At 48.6% G+C, this 17483-nt stretch overlaps 1 protein-coding gene and 1 long non-coding RNA gene across 6 annotated transcripts in view; both read right to left on the reverse strand.

The window, feature by feature from the left end:
- Nucleotides 1–17483, reverse strand: part of gbe1a (glucan (1,4-alpha-), branching enzyme 1a) — a 177107-nt gene that overhangs the window by 88495 nt on the left and 71129 nt on the right. The window lies entirely within an intron of this gene.
- LOC127930586 (uncharacterized) lies at nucleotides 694–6627 on the reverse strand. 5 transcript variants are annotated; one of them, XR_008138276.1, is made up of 6 exons: nucleotides 6530–6627; nucleotides 6329–6395; nucleotides 2429–2495; nucleotides 1765–2367; nucleotides 894–1362; nucleotides 694–832 (listed from the first exon to the last, which is right to left on the reverse strand). It is a non-coding gene; the product is annotated as an uncharacterized LOC127930586 (long non-coding RNA). The 5 variants fall into 5 exon arrangements; XR_008138273.1 differs by lacking the exon at nucleotides 6530–6627 and having other exon boundaries at nucleotides 6329–6517; XR_008138275.1 differs by lacking the exons at nucleotides 2429–2495; nucleotides 6530–6627 and having other exon boundaries at nucleotides 6329–6517.

A 17483-nucleotide genomic window follows, 5' to 3' on the forward strand; every position in this document is an offset into this window, starting at 1 on the left:
GTCATCAACACCCTCCATTACATATCACCAGTCCCCTGTACAGTGTTCTCCATGCTGGCTTTACCTTGTCATCAACACCCTCCATTACATATCACCAGTCCCCTGTACGGTGTTCTCCATGCTGGCTTTACCTTGTCATCAACACCCTCCATTACATATCACCAGTCCCCTGTACAGTGTTCTCCATGCTGGCTTTACCTTGTCATCAACACCCTCCATTACATATCACCCTGTACAGTGTTCTCCATGCTGGCTTTACCTTGTCATCAACACCCCCCATTACATATCACCCTGTACAGTGTTCTCCATGCTGGCTTTACCTTGTCATCAACACCCTCCATTACATATCACCCTGTACAGTGTTCTCCATGCTGGCTTTACCTTGTCATCAACACCCTCCATTACATATCACCCTGTACAGTGTTCTCCATGCTGGCTTTACCTTGTCATCAACACCCTCCATTACATATCACCAGTCCCCTGTACAGTGTTCTCCATGCTGGCTTTACCTTGTCATCAACACCCTCCATTACATATCACCCTGTACGGTGTTCTCCATGCTGGCTTTACCTTGTCATCAACACCCTCCATTACATATCACCAGTCCCCTGTACAGTGTTCTCCATGCTGGCTTTACCTTGTCATCAACACCCCCCATTACATATCACCCTGTACAGTGTTCTCCATGCTGGCTTTACCTTGTCATCAACACCCTCCATTACATATCACCAGTCCCCTGTACAGTGTTCTCCATGCTGGCTTTACCTTGTCATCAACACCCTCCATTACATATCACCAGTCCCCTGTACGGTGTTCTCCATGCTGGCTTTACCTTGTCATCAACACCCCCCATTACATATCACCCTGTACGGTGTTCTCCATGCTGGCTTTACCTTGTCATCAACACCCTCCATTACATATCACCAGTCCCCTGTACAGTGTTCTCCATGCTGGCTTTACCTTGTCATCAACACCCTCCATTACATATCACCAGTCCCCTGTACAGTGTTCTCCATGCTGGCTTTACCTTGTCATCAACACCCTCCATTACATATCACCAGTCCCCTGTACAGTGTTCTCCATGCTGGCTTTACCTTGTCATCATCACCCTCCATTACATATCACCAGTCCCCTGTACAGTGTTCTCCATGCTGGCTTTACCTTGTCATCAACACCCTCCATTACATATCACCAGTCCCCTGTACAGTGTTCTCCATGCTGGCTTTACCTTGTCATCAACACCCTCCATTACATATCACCAGTCCCCTGTACAGTGTTCTCCATGCTGGCTTTACCTTGTCATCAACACCCCCCATTACATATCACCAGTCCCCTGTACAGTGTTCTCCATGCTGGCTTTACCTTGTCATCAACACCCTCCATTACATATCACCAGTCCCCTGTACAGTGTTCTCCATGCTGGCTTTACCTTGTCATCAACACCCTCCATTACATATCACCAGTCCCCTGTACAGTGTTCTCCATGCTGGCTTTACCTTGTCATCAACACCCTCCATTACATATCACCAGTCCCCTGTACAGTGTTCTCCATGCTGGCTTTACCTTGTCATCAACACCCTCCATTACATATCACCAGTCCCCTGTACGGTGTTCTCCATGCTGGCTTTACCTTGTCATCAACACCCTCCATTACATATCACCAGTCCCCTGTACAGTGTTCTCCATGCTGGCTTTACCTTGTCATCAACACCCTCCATTACATATCACCAGTCCTCTGTACGGTGTTCTCCATGCTGGCTTTACCTTGTCATCAACACCCCCCATTACATATCACCAGTCCCCTGTACAGTGTTCTCCATGCTGGCTTTACCTTGTCATCAACACCCTCCATTACATATCACCAGTCCCCTGTACAGTGTTCTCCATGCTGGCTTTACCTTGTCATCAACACCCTCCATTACATATCACCAGTCCCCTGTACAGTGTTCTCCATGCTGGCTTTACCTTGTCATCAACACCCTCCATTACATATCACCAGTCCCCTGTACAGTGTTCTCCATGCTGGCTTTACCTTGTCATCATCACCCTCCATTACATATCACCAGTCCCCTGTACAGTGTTCTCCATGCTGGCTTTACCTTGTCATCAACACCCTCCATTACATATCACCAGTCCCCTGTACAGTGTTCTCCATGCTGGCTTTACCTTGTCATCAACACCCTCCATTACATATCACCAGTCCCCTGTACAGTGTTCTCCATGCTGGCTTTACCTTGTCACCAACACCCTCCATTACATATCACCAGTCCCCTGTACAGTGTTCTCCATGCTGGCTTTACCTTGTCATCAACACCCTCCATTACATATCACCAGTCCCCTGTACAGTGTTCTCCATGCTGGCTTTACCTTGTCATCAACACCCCCCATTACATATCACCCTGTACAGTGTTCTCCATGCTGGCTTTACCTTGTCATCAACACCCCCCATTACATATCACCAGTCCCCTGTACAGTGTTCTCCATGCTGGCTTTACCTTGTCATCAACACCCTCCATTACATATCACCAGTCCCCTGTACAGTGTTCTCCATGCTGGCTTTACCTTGTCATCAACACCCTCCATTACATATCACCAGTCCCCTTTAGTAACAGTGGCCTGTACAGTGTTCTCCATGCTGGCTTTACCTTGTCATCAACACCCTCCATTACATATCACCAGTCCCCTTTAGTAACAGTGGCCTGTACAGTGTTCTCCATGCTGGCTTTACCTTGTCACCAACACCCTCCATTACATATCACCAGTCCCCTGTACAGTGTTCTCCATGCTGGCTTTACCTTGTCATCAACACCCTCCATTACATATCACCAGTCCCCTTTAGTAACAGTGGCCTGTACAGTGTTCTCCATGCTGGCTTTACCTTGTCATCAACACCCTCCATTACATATCACCAGTCCCCTGTACAGTGTTCTCCATGCTGGCTTTACCTTGTCATCAACACCCTCCATTACATATCACCAGTCCCCTGTACAGTGTTCTCCATGCTGGCTTTACCTTGTCATCAACACCCTCCATTACATATCACCCTGTACGGTGTTCTCCATGCTGGCTTTACCTTGTCATCAACACCCTCCATTACATATCACCCTGTACAGTGTTCTCCATGCTGGCTTTACCTTGTCATCAACACCCCCATTACATATCACCAGTCCCCTGTACAGTGTTCTCCATGCTGGCTTTACCTTGTCATCAACACCCCCATTACATATCACCCTGTACAGTGTTCTCCATGCTGGCTTTACCTTGTCATCAACACCCTCCATTACATATCACCAGTCCCCTGTACAGTGTTCTCCATGCTGGCTTTACCTTGTCATCAACACCCTCCATTACATATCACCAGTCCCTGTACGGTGTTCTCCATGCTGGCTTTACCTTGTCATCAACACCCCCATTACATATCACCCTGTACGGTGTTCTCCATGCTGGCTTTACCTTGTCATCAACACCCTCCATTACATATCACCAGTCCCCTGTACAGTGTTCTCCATGCTGGCTTTACCTTGTCATCAACACCCTCCATTACATATCACCAGTCCCCTGTACAGTGTTCTCCATGCTGGCTTTACCTTGTCATCAACACCCTCCATTACATATCACCAGTCCCTGTACAGTGTTCTCCATGCTGGCTTTACCTTGTCATCATCACCCTCCATTACATATCACCAGTCCCCTGTACAGTGTTCTCCATGCTGGCTTTACCTTGTCATCAACACCCTCCATTACATATCACCAGTCCCCTGTACAGTGTTCTCCATGCTGGCTTTACCTTGTCATCAACACCCTCCATTACATATCACCAGTCCCCTGTACAGTGTTCTCCATGCTGGCTTTACCTTGTCATCAACACCCCCATTACATATCACCAGTCCCCTGTACAGTGTTCTCCATGCTGGCTTTACCTTGTCATCAACACCCTCCATTACATATCACCAGTCCCCTGTACAGTGTTCTCCATGCTGGCTTTACCTTGTCATCAACACCCTCCATTACATATCACCAGTCCCCTGTACAGTGTTCTCCATGCTGGCTTTACCTTGTCATCAACACCCTCCATTACATATCACCAGTCCCCTGTACAGTGTTCTCCATGCTGGCTTTACCTTGTCATCAACACCCTCCATTACATATCACCAGTCCCCTGTACGGTGTTCTCCATGCTGGCTTTACCTTGTCATCAACACCCTCCATTACATATCACCAGTCCCCTGTACAGTGTTCTCCATGCTGGCTTTACCTTGTCATCAACACCCTCCATTACATATCACCAGTCCCCTGTACAGTGTTCTCCATGCTGGCTTTACCTTGTCATCAACACCCTCCATTACATATCACCAGTCCCCTGTACAGTGTTCTCCATGCTGGCTTTACCTTGTCATCATCACCCTCCATTACATATCACCAGTCCCCTGTACAGTGTTCTCCATGCTGGCTTTACCTTGTCATCAACACCCTCCATTACATATCACCAGTCCCCTGTACAGTGTTCTCCATGCTGGCTTTACCTTGTCATCAACACCCTCCATTACATATCACCAGTCCCCTGTACAGTGTTCTCCATGCTGGCTTTACCTTGTCACCAACACCCTCCATTACATATCACCAGTCCCCTGTACAGTGTTCTCCATGCTGGCTTTACCTTGTCATCAACACCCTCCATTACATATCACCAGTCCCCTGTACAGTGTTCTCCATGCTGGCTTTACCTTGTCATCAACACCCCCCATTACATATCACCCTGTACAGTGTTCTCCATGCTGGCTTTACCTTGTCATCAACACCCCCATTACATATCACCAGTCCCCTGTACAGTGTTCTCCATGCTGGCTTTACCTTGTCATCAACACCCTCCATTACATATCACCAGTCCCTGTACAGTGTTCTCCATGCTGGCTTTACCTTGTCATCATCACCCTCCATTACATATCACCAGTCCCCTTTAGTAACAGTGGCCTGCAGTGTTCTCCATGCTGGCTTTACCTTGTCATCAACACCCTCCATTACATATCACCAGTCCCCTTTAGTAACAGTGGCCTGTACAGTGTTCTCCATGCTGGCTTTACCTTGTCATCAACACCCTCCATTACATATCACCAGTCCCCTGTACAGTGTTCTCCATGCTGGCTTTACCTTGTCATCAACACCCTCCATTACATATCACCAGTCCCCTTTAGTAACGGTGGCCTGTACAGTGTTCTCCATGCTGGCTTTACCTTGTCATCAACACCCTCCATTACATATCACCAGTCCCCTGTACAGTGTTCTCCATGCTGGCTTTACCTTGTCATCAACACCCTCCATTACATATCACCAGTCCCCTGTACAGTGTTCTCCATGCTGGCTTTACCTTGTCATCAACACCCTCCATTACATATCACCAGTCCCCTGTACAGTGTTCTCCATGCTGGCTTTACCTTGTCATCAACACCCTCCATTACATATCACCAGTCCCCTTTAGTAACAGTGGCCTGTACAGTGTTCTCCATGCTGGCTTTACCTTGTCATCAACACCCTCCATTACATATCACCAGTCCCCTTTAGTAACAGTGGCCTGTACAGTGTTCTCCATGCTGGCTTTACCTTGTCACCAACACCCTCCATTACATATCACCAGTCCCCTGTACAGTGTTCTCCATGCTGGCTTTACCTTGTCATCAACACCCTCCATTACATATCACCAGTCCCCTGTACAGTGTTCTCCATGCTGGCTTTACCTTGTCATCAACACCCTCCATTACATATCACCAGTCCCCTGTACAGTGTTCTCCATGCTGGCTTTACCTTGTCATCAACACCCTCCATTACATATCACCAGTCCCCTGTACAGTGTTCTCCATGCTGGCTTTACCTTGTCATCAACACCCTCCATTACATATCACCAGTCCCCTGTACAGTGTTCTCCATGCTGGCTTTACCTTGTCATCAACACCCCCATTACATATCACCAGTCCCCTGTACAGTGTTCTCCATGCTGGCTTTACCTTGTCATCAACACCCTCCATTACATATCACCAGTCCCCTGTACAGTGTTCTCCATGCTGGCTTTACCTTGTCATCAACACCCTCCATTACATATCACCAGTCCCCTGTACAGTGTTCTCCATGCTGGCTTTACCTTGTCATCAACACCCTCCATTACATATCACCAGTCCCCTGTACAGTGTTCTCCATGCTGGCTTTACCTTGTCATCAACACCCTCCATTACATATCACCAGTCCCCTGTACAGTGTTCTCCATGCTGGCTTTACCTTGTCATCAACACCCCCCATTACATATCACCCTGTACAGTGTTCTCCATGCTGGCTTTACCTTGTCATCAACACCCCCCATTACATATCACCAGTCCCCTGTACAGTGTTCTCCATGCTGGCTTTACCTTGTCATCAACACCCTCCATTACATATCACCAGTCCCCTGTACAGTGTTCTCCATGCTGGCTTTACCTTGTCACCAACACCCTCCATTACATATCACCAGTCCCCTGTACAGTGTTCTCCATGCTGGCTTTACCTTGTCATCAACACCCTCCATTACATATCACCAGTCCCCTGTACAGTGTTCTCCATGCTGGCTTTACCTTGTCATCAACACCCCCCATTACATATCACCCTGTACAGTGTTCTCCATGCTGGCTTTACCTTGTCATCAACACCCTCCATTACATATCACCAGTCCCCTGTACAGTGTTCTCCATGCTGGCTTTACCTTGTCATCAACACCCTCCATTACATATCACCAGTCCCCTGTACAGTGTTCTCCATGCTGGCTTTACCTTGTCACCAACACCCTCCATTACATATCACCAGTCCCCTGTACAGTGTTCTCCATGCTGGCTTTACCTTGTCATCAACACCCTCCATTACATATCACCAGTCCCTGTACAGTGTTCTCCATGCTGGCTTTACCTTGTCATCAACACCCCCATTACATATCACCCTGTACAGTGTTCTCCATGCTGGCTTTACCTTGTCATCAACACCCCCATTACATATCACCAGTCCCTGTACAGTGTTCTCCATGCTGGCTTTACCTTGTCATCAACACCCTCCATTACATATCACCAGTCCCCTGTACGGTGTTCTCCATGCTGGCTTTACCTTGTCATCAACACCCTCCATTACATATCACCAGTCCCCTGTACAGTGTTCTCCATGCTGGCTTTACCTTGTCACCAACACCCTCCATTACATATCACCAGTCCCCTGTACAGTGTTCTCCATGCTGGCTTTACCTTGTCATCATCACCCTCCATTACATATCACCAGTCCCCTTTAGTAACAGTGGCCTGTACAGTGTTCTCCATGCTGGCTTTACCTTGTCATCAACACCCTCCATTACATATCACCAGTCCCCTTTAGTAACAGTGGCCTGTACAGTGTTCACCATGCTGGCTTTACCTTGTCACCAACACCCTCCATTACATATCACCAGTCCCCTGTACAGTGTTCTCCATGCTGGCTTTACCTTGTCATCAACACCCTCCATTACATATCACCAGTCCCCTTTAGTAACAGTGGCCTGTACAGTGTTCTCCATGCTGGCTTTACCTTGTCATCAACACCCTCCATTACATATCACCAGTCCCCTGTACAGTGTTCTCCATGCTGGCTTTACCTTGTCATCAACACCCTCCATTACATATCACCAGTCCCCTGTACAGTGTTCTCCATGCTGGCTTTACCTTGTCATCAACACCCTCCATTACATATCACCAGTCCCCTGTACAGTGTTCTCCATGCTGGCTTTACCTTGTCATCAACACCCTCCATTACATATCACCAGTCCCCTGTACAGTGTTCTCCATGCTGGCTTTACCTTGTCATCAACACCCTCCATTACATATCACCAGTCCCCTGTACAGTGTTCTCCATGCTGGCTTTACCTTGTCATCAACACCCTCCATTACATATCACCAGTCCCCTGTACAGTGTTCTCAATGCTGGCTTTACCTTGTCACCAAGGCCCAGTTTTACCCTCCAAGGAGTGTCTTTTCAAAGTATCTTTATTTAACACCTCAACACCCTCCCTATATAACTCCTTGCCATTCACCTCATCCAAACCTGCCCCCAAATCCAGTACTAACACCTTTCTGTCTGACTCTGGGGTATTGGGTGTAATCCTTAGTGTTGGAAATGGGGAGTCTTCACCTGGTGACTTTTTGTAGTATCTCTAATAATAATCCCCTCTTCTACTGACAGAGCCTTCCTGCTACTTCCCAGCAGTTGTCCTACAGTCCTTTCCGACCTCACCCCCAAAATGTTCAGCCACCCGTCCTCCATCCATTAATGTGGGCCCAGCCATGTCCATTAACTCCTTAGGGTGATGATTTTGCCCTTCGGTAGCATGTTGGAGAAATGTGGAACAGCTTCTGTTGTCACATCCAGTCTTGCCCCAATACACCAGAGGTTCCTCCAGCAGCACTGACTCAGCCTTAGGGTTTGGAGTATAATGAAGGTGTCCAGACGACACTAAGAAGGCCTCTGTAAAACAGAGGTTCTCCATCCCTAGAAATCCTGCTGTAATACCAGACCTGCCACCCCTCTCCACACCACATGTTGTAATACCAGACCTGCTGTAATACCAGACCTGCCACCCCTCTCCACACCACATGTTGTAATACCAGACCTGCTGTAATACCAGACCTGCCACCCCTCTCCACACCACACCATGTTCTGGTCCATAAAGGAACATTTGAATAAACTGAAACCAGAAAGCAGCAGCCCTACTAGCAACATGTACAAGACCTTGTCCCCCCCCCCCTCTTCTGACAAATACAAAACACTTTGTGTAACCCAATGATATTTATCCCCAAATAAATCTACAATAATTTCCTGTATCTCTGCCAGAAGGCCAGATGGTGGATCTTAACATGACAACCGATGCCACAGTGCAGAGGCAACCACATTATTAACAATAATAGGGCGCCCCCTATAGGACATTCGACGTAACTCCACCATTACAACCCCATTACAATTATTTCCCCCTATTGTCCTCTCATCCCCTAGGTACACTCCCAAGATACTACAAACCTCCCTTACACCATTATAACCCCCCTGGCAAAGCCATGATCCCTCCAAGCCATTTCCCAATATGTAAAGCACCATTTTGTTTACCTTTGAGAGGATATTCCCTTGAACCGATCAATCACGAGACTCAAAATATCCACCTCTGCTTGATTTCCACTAACTACATCATCAGCATATGCTGAGAGACGAATAGGAGGAGTATCCTCTGAAAAGGTACACCCTTTCAATGAAACATCTAATGCTATTTAGTAGTGGCTCTATAGTGAATGGCATATACCATTCCTGACAATGAACACCCCTGTCTAGTTCCTCTACACACTTCCCGACAACGAACACCCCTGTCTAGTTCCTCTACACACTTCCCAACAACGAACACCCCTGTCTAGTTCCTCTACACACTTCCCGACAACGAACACCCCTGTCTAGTTCCTCTACACACTTCCCGACAACGAACACCCCTGTCTAGTTCCTCTACACACTTCCCAACAACGAACACCCCTGTCTAGTTCCTCTACACACTTCCCGACAACGAACACCCCTGTCTAGTTCCTCTACACACTTCCCGACAACGAACACCCCTGTCTAGTTCCTCTACACACTTCCCGACAACGAACACCCCTGTCTAGTTCCTCTACGCACTTTAAAAGGAGCACTCGAGCCACCGTTAACTTTCAATACACTTTCAATGTCACCATGTATCACCCAGATCATGGCAGTAAACCCAGAGTTGAAAGCAAAAGCCTCCCAAGTGGCCCAATGAGTATTGATGTTCACCCCTAGGTCAAAATGCCTTTTCCTGATCAATTGAAATTAGACCAGAATTCAACCCAATAGCCATAAAGACATCACAAAAAAATTCTGAATCAGGCCGGGAACACAGTAGGACTGGTCTGTATGATGTGAAATGTTATCCCCCATCTGCCTGCTGGGAACACAGTAGGACTGGTCTGTATGATGTGAAATGTTATCACCCATCTGCCTGCTGGGAACACAGTAGGACTGGTCTGTATGATGTGAAATGTTATCCCCCATCTGCCTGCTGGGAACACAGTAGGACTGGTCTGTATGATGTGAAATGTTATCCCCCATCTGCCTGCTGGGAACACAGTAGGACTGGTCTGTATGATGTGAAATGTTATCCCCCATCTGCCTGCTGGGAACACAGTAGGACTGGTCTGTATGATGTGAAATGTTATCACCCATCTGCCTGCTGGGAACACAGTAGGACTGGTCTGTATGATGTGAAATGTTATCCCCTATCTGCCTGCTGGGAACACAGTAGGACTGGTCTGTATGATGTGAAATGTTATCCACTATCTGCCTGCTGGGAACACAGTAGGACTGGTCTGTATGATGTGAAATGTTATCCCCTATCTGCCTGCTGGGAACACAGTAGGACTGGTCTGTATGATGTGAAATGTTATCCACTATCTGCCTGCTGGGAACACAGTAGGACTGGTCTGTATGATGTGAAATGTTATCCCCTATCTGCCTGCTGGGAACACAGTAGGACTGGTCTGTATGATGTGAAATGTTATCCACTATCTGCCTGCTGGGAACACAGTAGGACTGGTCTGTATGATGTGAAATGTTATCTACCATCTGCCTGCTGGGAACACAGTAGGACGGGTCTGTATGATGTGTAATGTTATTCCCTATATGCCTGCTGGGAACACAGTAGGACTGGTCTGTATGATGTGAAATGTTATCCACTATCTGCCTGCTGGGAACACAGTAGGACTGGTCTGTATGATGTGAAATGTTATCCCCTATCTGCCTGCTGGGAACACAGTAGGACTGGTCTGTATGATGTGAAATGTTATCCACTATCTGCCTGCTGGGAACACAGTAGGACTGGTCTGTATGATGTGAAATGTTATCCACTATCTGCCTGCTGGGAACACAGTAGGACTGGTCTGTATGATGTGAAATGTTATCCACTATCTGCCTGCTGGGAACACAGTAGGACTGGTCTGTATGATGTGAAATGTTATCCACTATCTGCCTGCTGGGAACACAGTAGGACTGGTCTGTATGATGTGAAATGTTATCCCCTATCTGCATGCTGGGAACACAGTAGGACTGGTCTGTAAGATTTGCCCCATCACATCCCTCAGCCTGTTGGACAAAGCCTTGGACGGGATCTTATAAATCAGTGCACATTAAGGCCACCGGCCTCCAGTTCTTCACCTCCATAGGGTCACCCTTTTTTGGCAGTAAGGTGAGGACAGCCCCTTCTGCAGCTTAGCGGTAGTAACCCTCGGGTCAAACTATCGTTAACTACTGCTAGCCAATCCTCTCCCAACATCGGCCAAAATGACTTTTAAAAAAGTCAACAGGAAGCCCTGCTTGTCGCCCCCTCGCTTGGGGGCGGCAGCGTAGCCTAGTGGTTAGAGCGGAAGGTTGTGAGTTCAAACCCCGAGCTGACAAGGTACAAATCTGTCGTTCTGCCCCTGAACAGGCAGTTAACCCACTGTTCCCAGGACGTCATTGAAAATAAGAATGTGTTCTTAAATGACTTGCCTGGTTAAATAAAGGTAAATAAAAAATAAAATAAAAAATGCCCGGCGCCCTTCTTTTAATACAGTGTGTAGCTCCTGTAAAGACAACAGTTGATCTAGTTCAACCGGAGCTCCTGCAGCCACCTGTGGGAGCCCATCAAGGAACTGCTGTGTCACTGTTCTATCCTCGTTATACTCACACTGGTAGAGCTCAGTATAGAACTCTACTGTCCTCTTTATACTCACACTGGTAGAGCTCAGTATAGAACTCTACTGTCCTCTTTATACTCACACTGGTAGAGCTCCGTATAGAACTCTACTGTCTAATTCCACTGGTAGAACTCCGTATAGAACTCTACTGTCCTCTTTATACTCACACTGGTAGAGCTCAGTATAGAACTCTACTGTCCTCTTTATACTCACACTGGTAGAACTCAGCATAGAACTCTACTGTCCTCTTTCTAATTCCACTGGTAGAACTCAGTATAGAACTCTACTGTCCTCTTTATACTCACACTGGTAGAGCTCAGTATAGAACTCTACTGTCCTCTTTATACTCACACTGGTAGAACTCAGTATAGAACTCTACTGTCCTCTTTATACTCACACTGGTAGAACTCAGTATAGAACTCTACTGTCCTCTTTCTAATTCCACTGGTAGAACTCAGTATAGAACTCTAAGGTCCTCTTTCTAATTCCACTTGTAGAACTCAGTATAGAACTCTACTGTCCTCTTTCTAATTCCACTTGTAGAACTCAGTATAGAACTCTACTGACCTCTTTCTAATTCCACTTGGGCTCCTGTCCAACAGCCGACTTGAGGCAATTAATAATTATTCTTTGTCCATTATTTTTCACTAAACCAAAGAAAAATGTGGATGAGGCATCCGTTTGAGATTCCCTGAAACCTACTTCTCTGATACCCAGCAGGTCGTCCAATGAGATGCTGTGTTCTGATACCCAGCAGGTCATCCAATGCCCCCTGTGTTCTGATACCCAGCAGGTCATCCAATGCCCCCTGTGTTCTGATACCCAGCAGGATACCCAGCAGGTCATCCAATGCCCCTGTGCTCTGATACCCAGCAGGTCATCCAATGCCCCCTGTGTTCTGATACCCAGCAGGTCGTCCAATGCCCCCTGTGTTCTGATACCCAGCAGGTCGGCCAATGCCCCCTGTGCTCTGATACCCAGCAGGTCATCCAATGCCCCCTGTGTTCTGATACCCAGCAGGTGCCCCCTGTGCTCCAATGAGATGCTGTGTTCTGATACCCAGCAGGTCATCCAATGCCCCTGTGTTCTGATACCCAGCAGGTCGTCCAATGCCCCCTGTGTTCTGATACCCAGCAGGTCATCCAATGCCCCCTGTGTTCTGATACCCAGCAGGTCATCCAATGCCCCTGTGTTCTGATACCCAGCAGGTCATCCAATGCCCCCTGTGTTCTGATACCCAGCAGGTCGTCCAATGCCCCCTGTGTTCTGATACCCAGCAGGTCATCCAATGCCCCCTGTGTTCTGATACCCAGCAGGTCATCCAATGCCCCCTGTGTTCTGATACCCAGCAGGTGCTGTGTTCCAATGCAGGTCCCCTGTGTTCTGATACCCAGCAGGTCGTCCAATGCCCCCTGTGTTCTGATACCCAGCAGGTTCTGATACCCAATGCCCCCTGTGTTCTGATACCCAGCAGGTCGTCCAATGAGATGCTGTGTTCTGATACCCAGCAGGTCGTCCAATGCCCCCTGTGTTCTGATACCCAGCAGGTCATCCAATGCCCCCTGTGTTCTGATACCCAGCAGGTCGTCCAATGCCCCCTGTGTTCTGATACCCCAGCAGGTTCTGATACCCCAATGCCCCTGTGTTCTGATACCCAGCAGGTCGTCCAATGCCCCCTGTGTTCTGATACCCAGCAGGTCGTCCAATGCCCCCTGTGTTCTGATACCCAGCAGGTCTGTACCCCAATGCCCCCTGTGTTCTGATACCCAGCAGGTCGTCCAATGCCCCCTGTGTTCTGATACCCAGCAGGTCATCCAATGCCCCCTGTGTTCTGATACCCAGCAGGTCATCCAATGCCCCCTGTGTTCTGATACCCAGCAGGTCATCCAATGCCCCCTGTGTTCTGATACCCAGCATACCCAGCAGGTCATCCAATGCCCCCTGTGTTCTGATACCCAGCAGGTCGTCCAATGCCCCCTGTGTTCTGATACCCAGCAGGTCATCCAATGCCCCCTGTGTTCTGATACCCAGCAGGTCAGGTCCAATGCCCCCTGTGTTCTGATACCCAGCAGGTCATCCAATGCCCCCTGTGTTCTGATACCCAGCAGGTCATCCAATGCCCCCTGTGTTCTGATACCCAGCAGGTCGTCCAATGCCCCTGTGTTCTGATACCCAGCAGTTCTGATACCCAGCAGGTCCAATGCCCCCTGTGTTCTGATACCCAGCAGGTCATCCAATGCCCCCTGTGTTCTGATACCCAGCAGGTCATCCAATGCCCCTGTGTTCTGATACCCAGCAGGTCATCCAATGCCCCCTGTGTTCTGATACCCAGCAGGTCATCCAATGCCCCCTGTGTTCTGATACCCAGCAGGTCATCCAATGCCCCCTGTGTTCTGATACCCAGCAGGTCATCCAATGCCCCCTGTGTTCTGATACCCAGCAGGTCAGGTCCAATGCCCCCTGTGTTCTGATACCCAGCAGGTCATCCAATGCCCCTGTGTTCTGATACCCAGCAGGTCGGCCAATGCCCCCTGTGTTCTGATACCCAGCAGGTCATCCAATGCCCCCTGTGTTCTGATACCCAGCAGGTCGTCCAATGCCCCCTGTGTTCTGATACCCAGCAGGTCGTCCAATGCCCCCTGTGTTCTGATACCCAGCAGGTCGTCCAATGCCCCCTGTGTTCTGATACCCAGCAGGTCGTCCAATGCCCCCTGTGTTCTGATACCCAGCAGGTCGTCCAATGCCCCCTGTGTTCTGATACCCAGCAGGTCATCCAATGCCCCCTGTGTTCTGATACCCAGCAGGTCATCCAATGCCCCCTGTGTTCTGATACCCAGCAGGTCGTCCAATGCCCCCTGTGTTCTGATACCCAGCAGGTCGTCCAATGCCCCCTGTGTTCTGATACCCAGCAGGTCTGATACCCCAATGCCCCCTGTGTTCTGATACCCAGCAGGTCGTCCAATGCCCCCTGTGTTCTGATACCCAGCAGGTCGTCCAATGCCCCCTGTGTTCTGATACCCAGCAGGTCGTCCAATGCCCCCTGTGCTCTGATACCCAGCAGGTCATCCAATGCCCCCTGTGTTCTGATACCCAGCAGGTCGTCCAATGCCCCCTGTGTTCTGATACCCAGCAGGTCATCCAATGCCCCCTGTGTTCTGATACCCAGCAGGTCATCCAATGCCCCCTGTGTTCTGATACCCAGCAGGTCATCCAATGCCCCCTGTGTTCTGATACCCAGCAGGTCATCCAATGCCCCTGTGTTCTGATACCCAGCAGGTCGTCCAATGCCCCCTGTGTTCTGATACCCAGCAGGTCATCCAATGCCCCCTGTGTTCTGATACCCAGCAGGTCATCCAATGCCCCCTGTGTTCTGATACCCAGCAGGTCATCCAATGCCCCCTGTGTTCTGATACCCAGCAGGTCATCCAATGCCCCCTGTGTTCTGATACCCAGCAGGTCATCCAATGCCCCCTGTGTTCTGATACCCAGCAGGTCATCCAATGCCCCCTGTGTTCTGATACCCAGCAGGTCATCCAATGCCCCCTGTGTTCTGATACCCAGCAGGTCATCCAATGCCCCCTGTGTTCTGATACCCAGCAGGTCATCCAATGCCCCCTGTGTTCTGATACCCAGCAGGTCATCCAATGCCCCCTGTGTTCTGATACCCAGCAGGTCATCCAATGCAATGCCCCCCTGTGTTCTGATACCCAGCAGGTCATCCAATGCCCCCTGTGCTCTGATACCCAGCAGGTCATCCAATGCCCCCTGTGTTCTGATACCCAGCAGGTCATCCAATGCCCCCTGTGTTCTGATACCCAGCAGGTCATCCAATGCCCCCTGTGTTCTGATACCCAGCAGGTCGTCCAATGCCCCCTGTGTTCTGATACCCAGCAGGTCATCCAATGCCCCCTGTGTTCTGATACCCAGCAGGTCATCCAATGCCCCCTGTGTTCTGATACCCAGCAGGTCTGATACCCAATGCCCCCTGTGTTCTGATACCCAGCAGGTCTGTGTTCTGATACCCCAATGCCCCCTGTGTTCTGATACCCAGCAGGTCGGCCAATGCCCCCTGTGTTCTGATACCCAGCAGGTCGTCCAATGCCCCCTGTGTTCTGATACCCAGCAGGTCGTCCAATGCCCCCTGTGTTCTGATACCCAGCAGGTCGTCCAATGCCCCCTGTGTTCTGATACCCAGCAGGTCGGCCAATGCCCCCTGTGTTCTGATACCCAGCAGGTCGGCCAATGAGATGCTGTTTTTCCTCTTGAGCGCCTGAATATGGCCTAGATGTCCTGTGGTCTCAACTATCGTCAGGAGTTCCACTATTTCAGGCTCTAGGGCGTTAAATGATCTGGTGATATCTCTGGTGACATTCATCGCGTATTGAATACAGAATTGTTGAATCTGGATGTTCCCAATATCCCACCGCTGTTAAAGAGATACAATACTGTCAGACCTCCACCTCTGTTACTAAACAATGACCAGAACACTGGGGTTTCACAGTGTTAATGTCCTCCACCTCTGTTACTAAACAATGATCAGAACACTGGGGTTTTACAGTGTTAATGTCCTCCACCTCTGTTACTAAACAATGATCAGAACACTGGGGTTTCACAGTGTTAATGTCCTCCACCTCTGTTACTAAACAATGATCAGAACACTGGGGTTTCACAGGGTTAATGTCCTCCACCTAAACAATGATCAGAACACTGGGGTTTTACAGTGTTAATGTCCTCCACCTCTGTTACTAAACAATGATCAGAACACTGGGGTTTCACAGTGTTAATGTCCTCCACCTCTGTTACTAAACAATGATCAGAACACTGGGGTTTCACAGGGTTAATGTCCTCCACCTAAACAATGATCAGAACACTGGGGTTTTACAGTGTTAATGTCCTCCACCTCTGTTACTAAACAATGATCAGAACACTTGGGTTTTACAGTGTTAATGTCCACCACCTCTGTTACTAAACAATGATCAGAACACTGGGGTTTCACAGTGTTAATGTCCACCACCTCTGTTACTAAACAATGATCAGAACACTGGGGTTTCACAGTGTTAATGTCCACCACCTCTGTTACTAAACAATGATCAGAACACTGGGGTTTCACAGTGTTAATGTCCTCCACCTCTGTTACTAAACAATGATCAGAACACTGGGGTTTCACAGTGTTAATGTCCTCCACCTCTGTTACTAAACAATGATCAGAACACTGGGGTTTCACAGTGTTAATGTCCTCCACCTCTGTTACTAAACAATGATCAGAACACTGGGGTTTCACAGTGTTAATGTCCTCCACCTCTGTTACTAAACAATGATCAGAACACTGGGGTTTCACAGGGTTAATGTCCTCCACCTCTGTTACTAAACAATGATCAGAACACTGGGGTTTTACAGTGTTAATGTCCACCACCTCTGTTACTAAACAATGATCAGAACACTGGGGTTTCACAGTGTTAATGTCCTCCACCTCTGTTACTAAACAATGACCAGAACACTGGGGTTTCACAGGGTTAATGTCCTCCACCTCTGTTACTAAACAATGATCAGAACACTGGGGTTTTACAGTGTTAATGTCCACCACCTCTGTTACTAAACAATGATCAGAACACTGGGGTTTCACAGTGTTAATGTCCTCCACCTCTGTTACTAAACAATGATCAGAACACTGGGGTTTTACAGGGTTAATGTCCTCCACCTCTGTTACTAAACAATGACCAGAACACT

The sequence above is a fragment of the Oncorhynchus keta genome, chromosome 6 (genome assembly GCF_023373465.1).
Source record: "Oncorhynchus keta strain PuntledgeMale-10-30-2019 chromosome 6, Oket_V2, whole genome shotgun sequence".
NCBI classification, from domain to species: domain Eukaryota; kingdom Metazoa; phylum Chordata; class Actinopteri; order Salmoniformes; family Salmonidae; genus Oncorhynchus; species Oncorhynchus keta.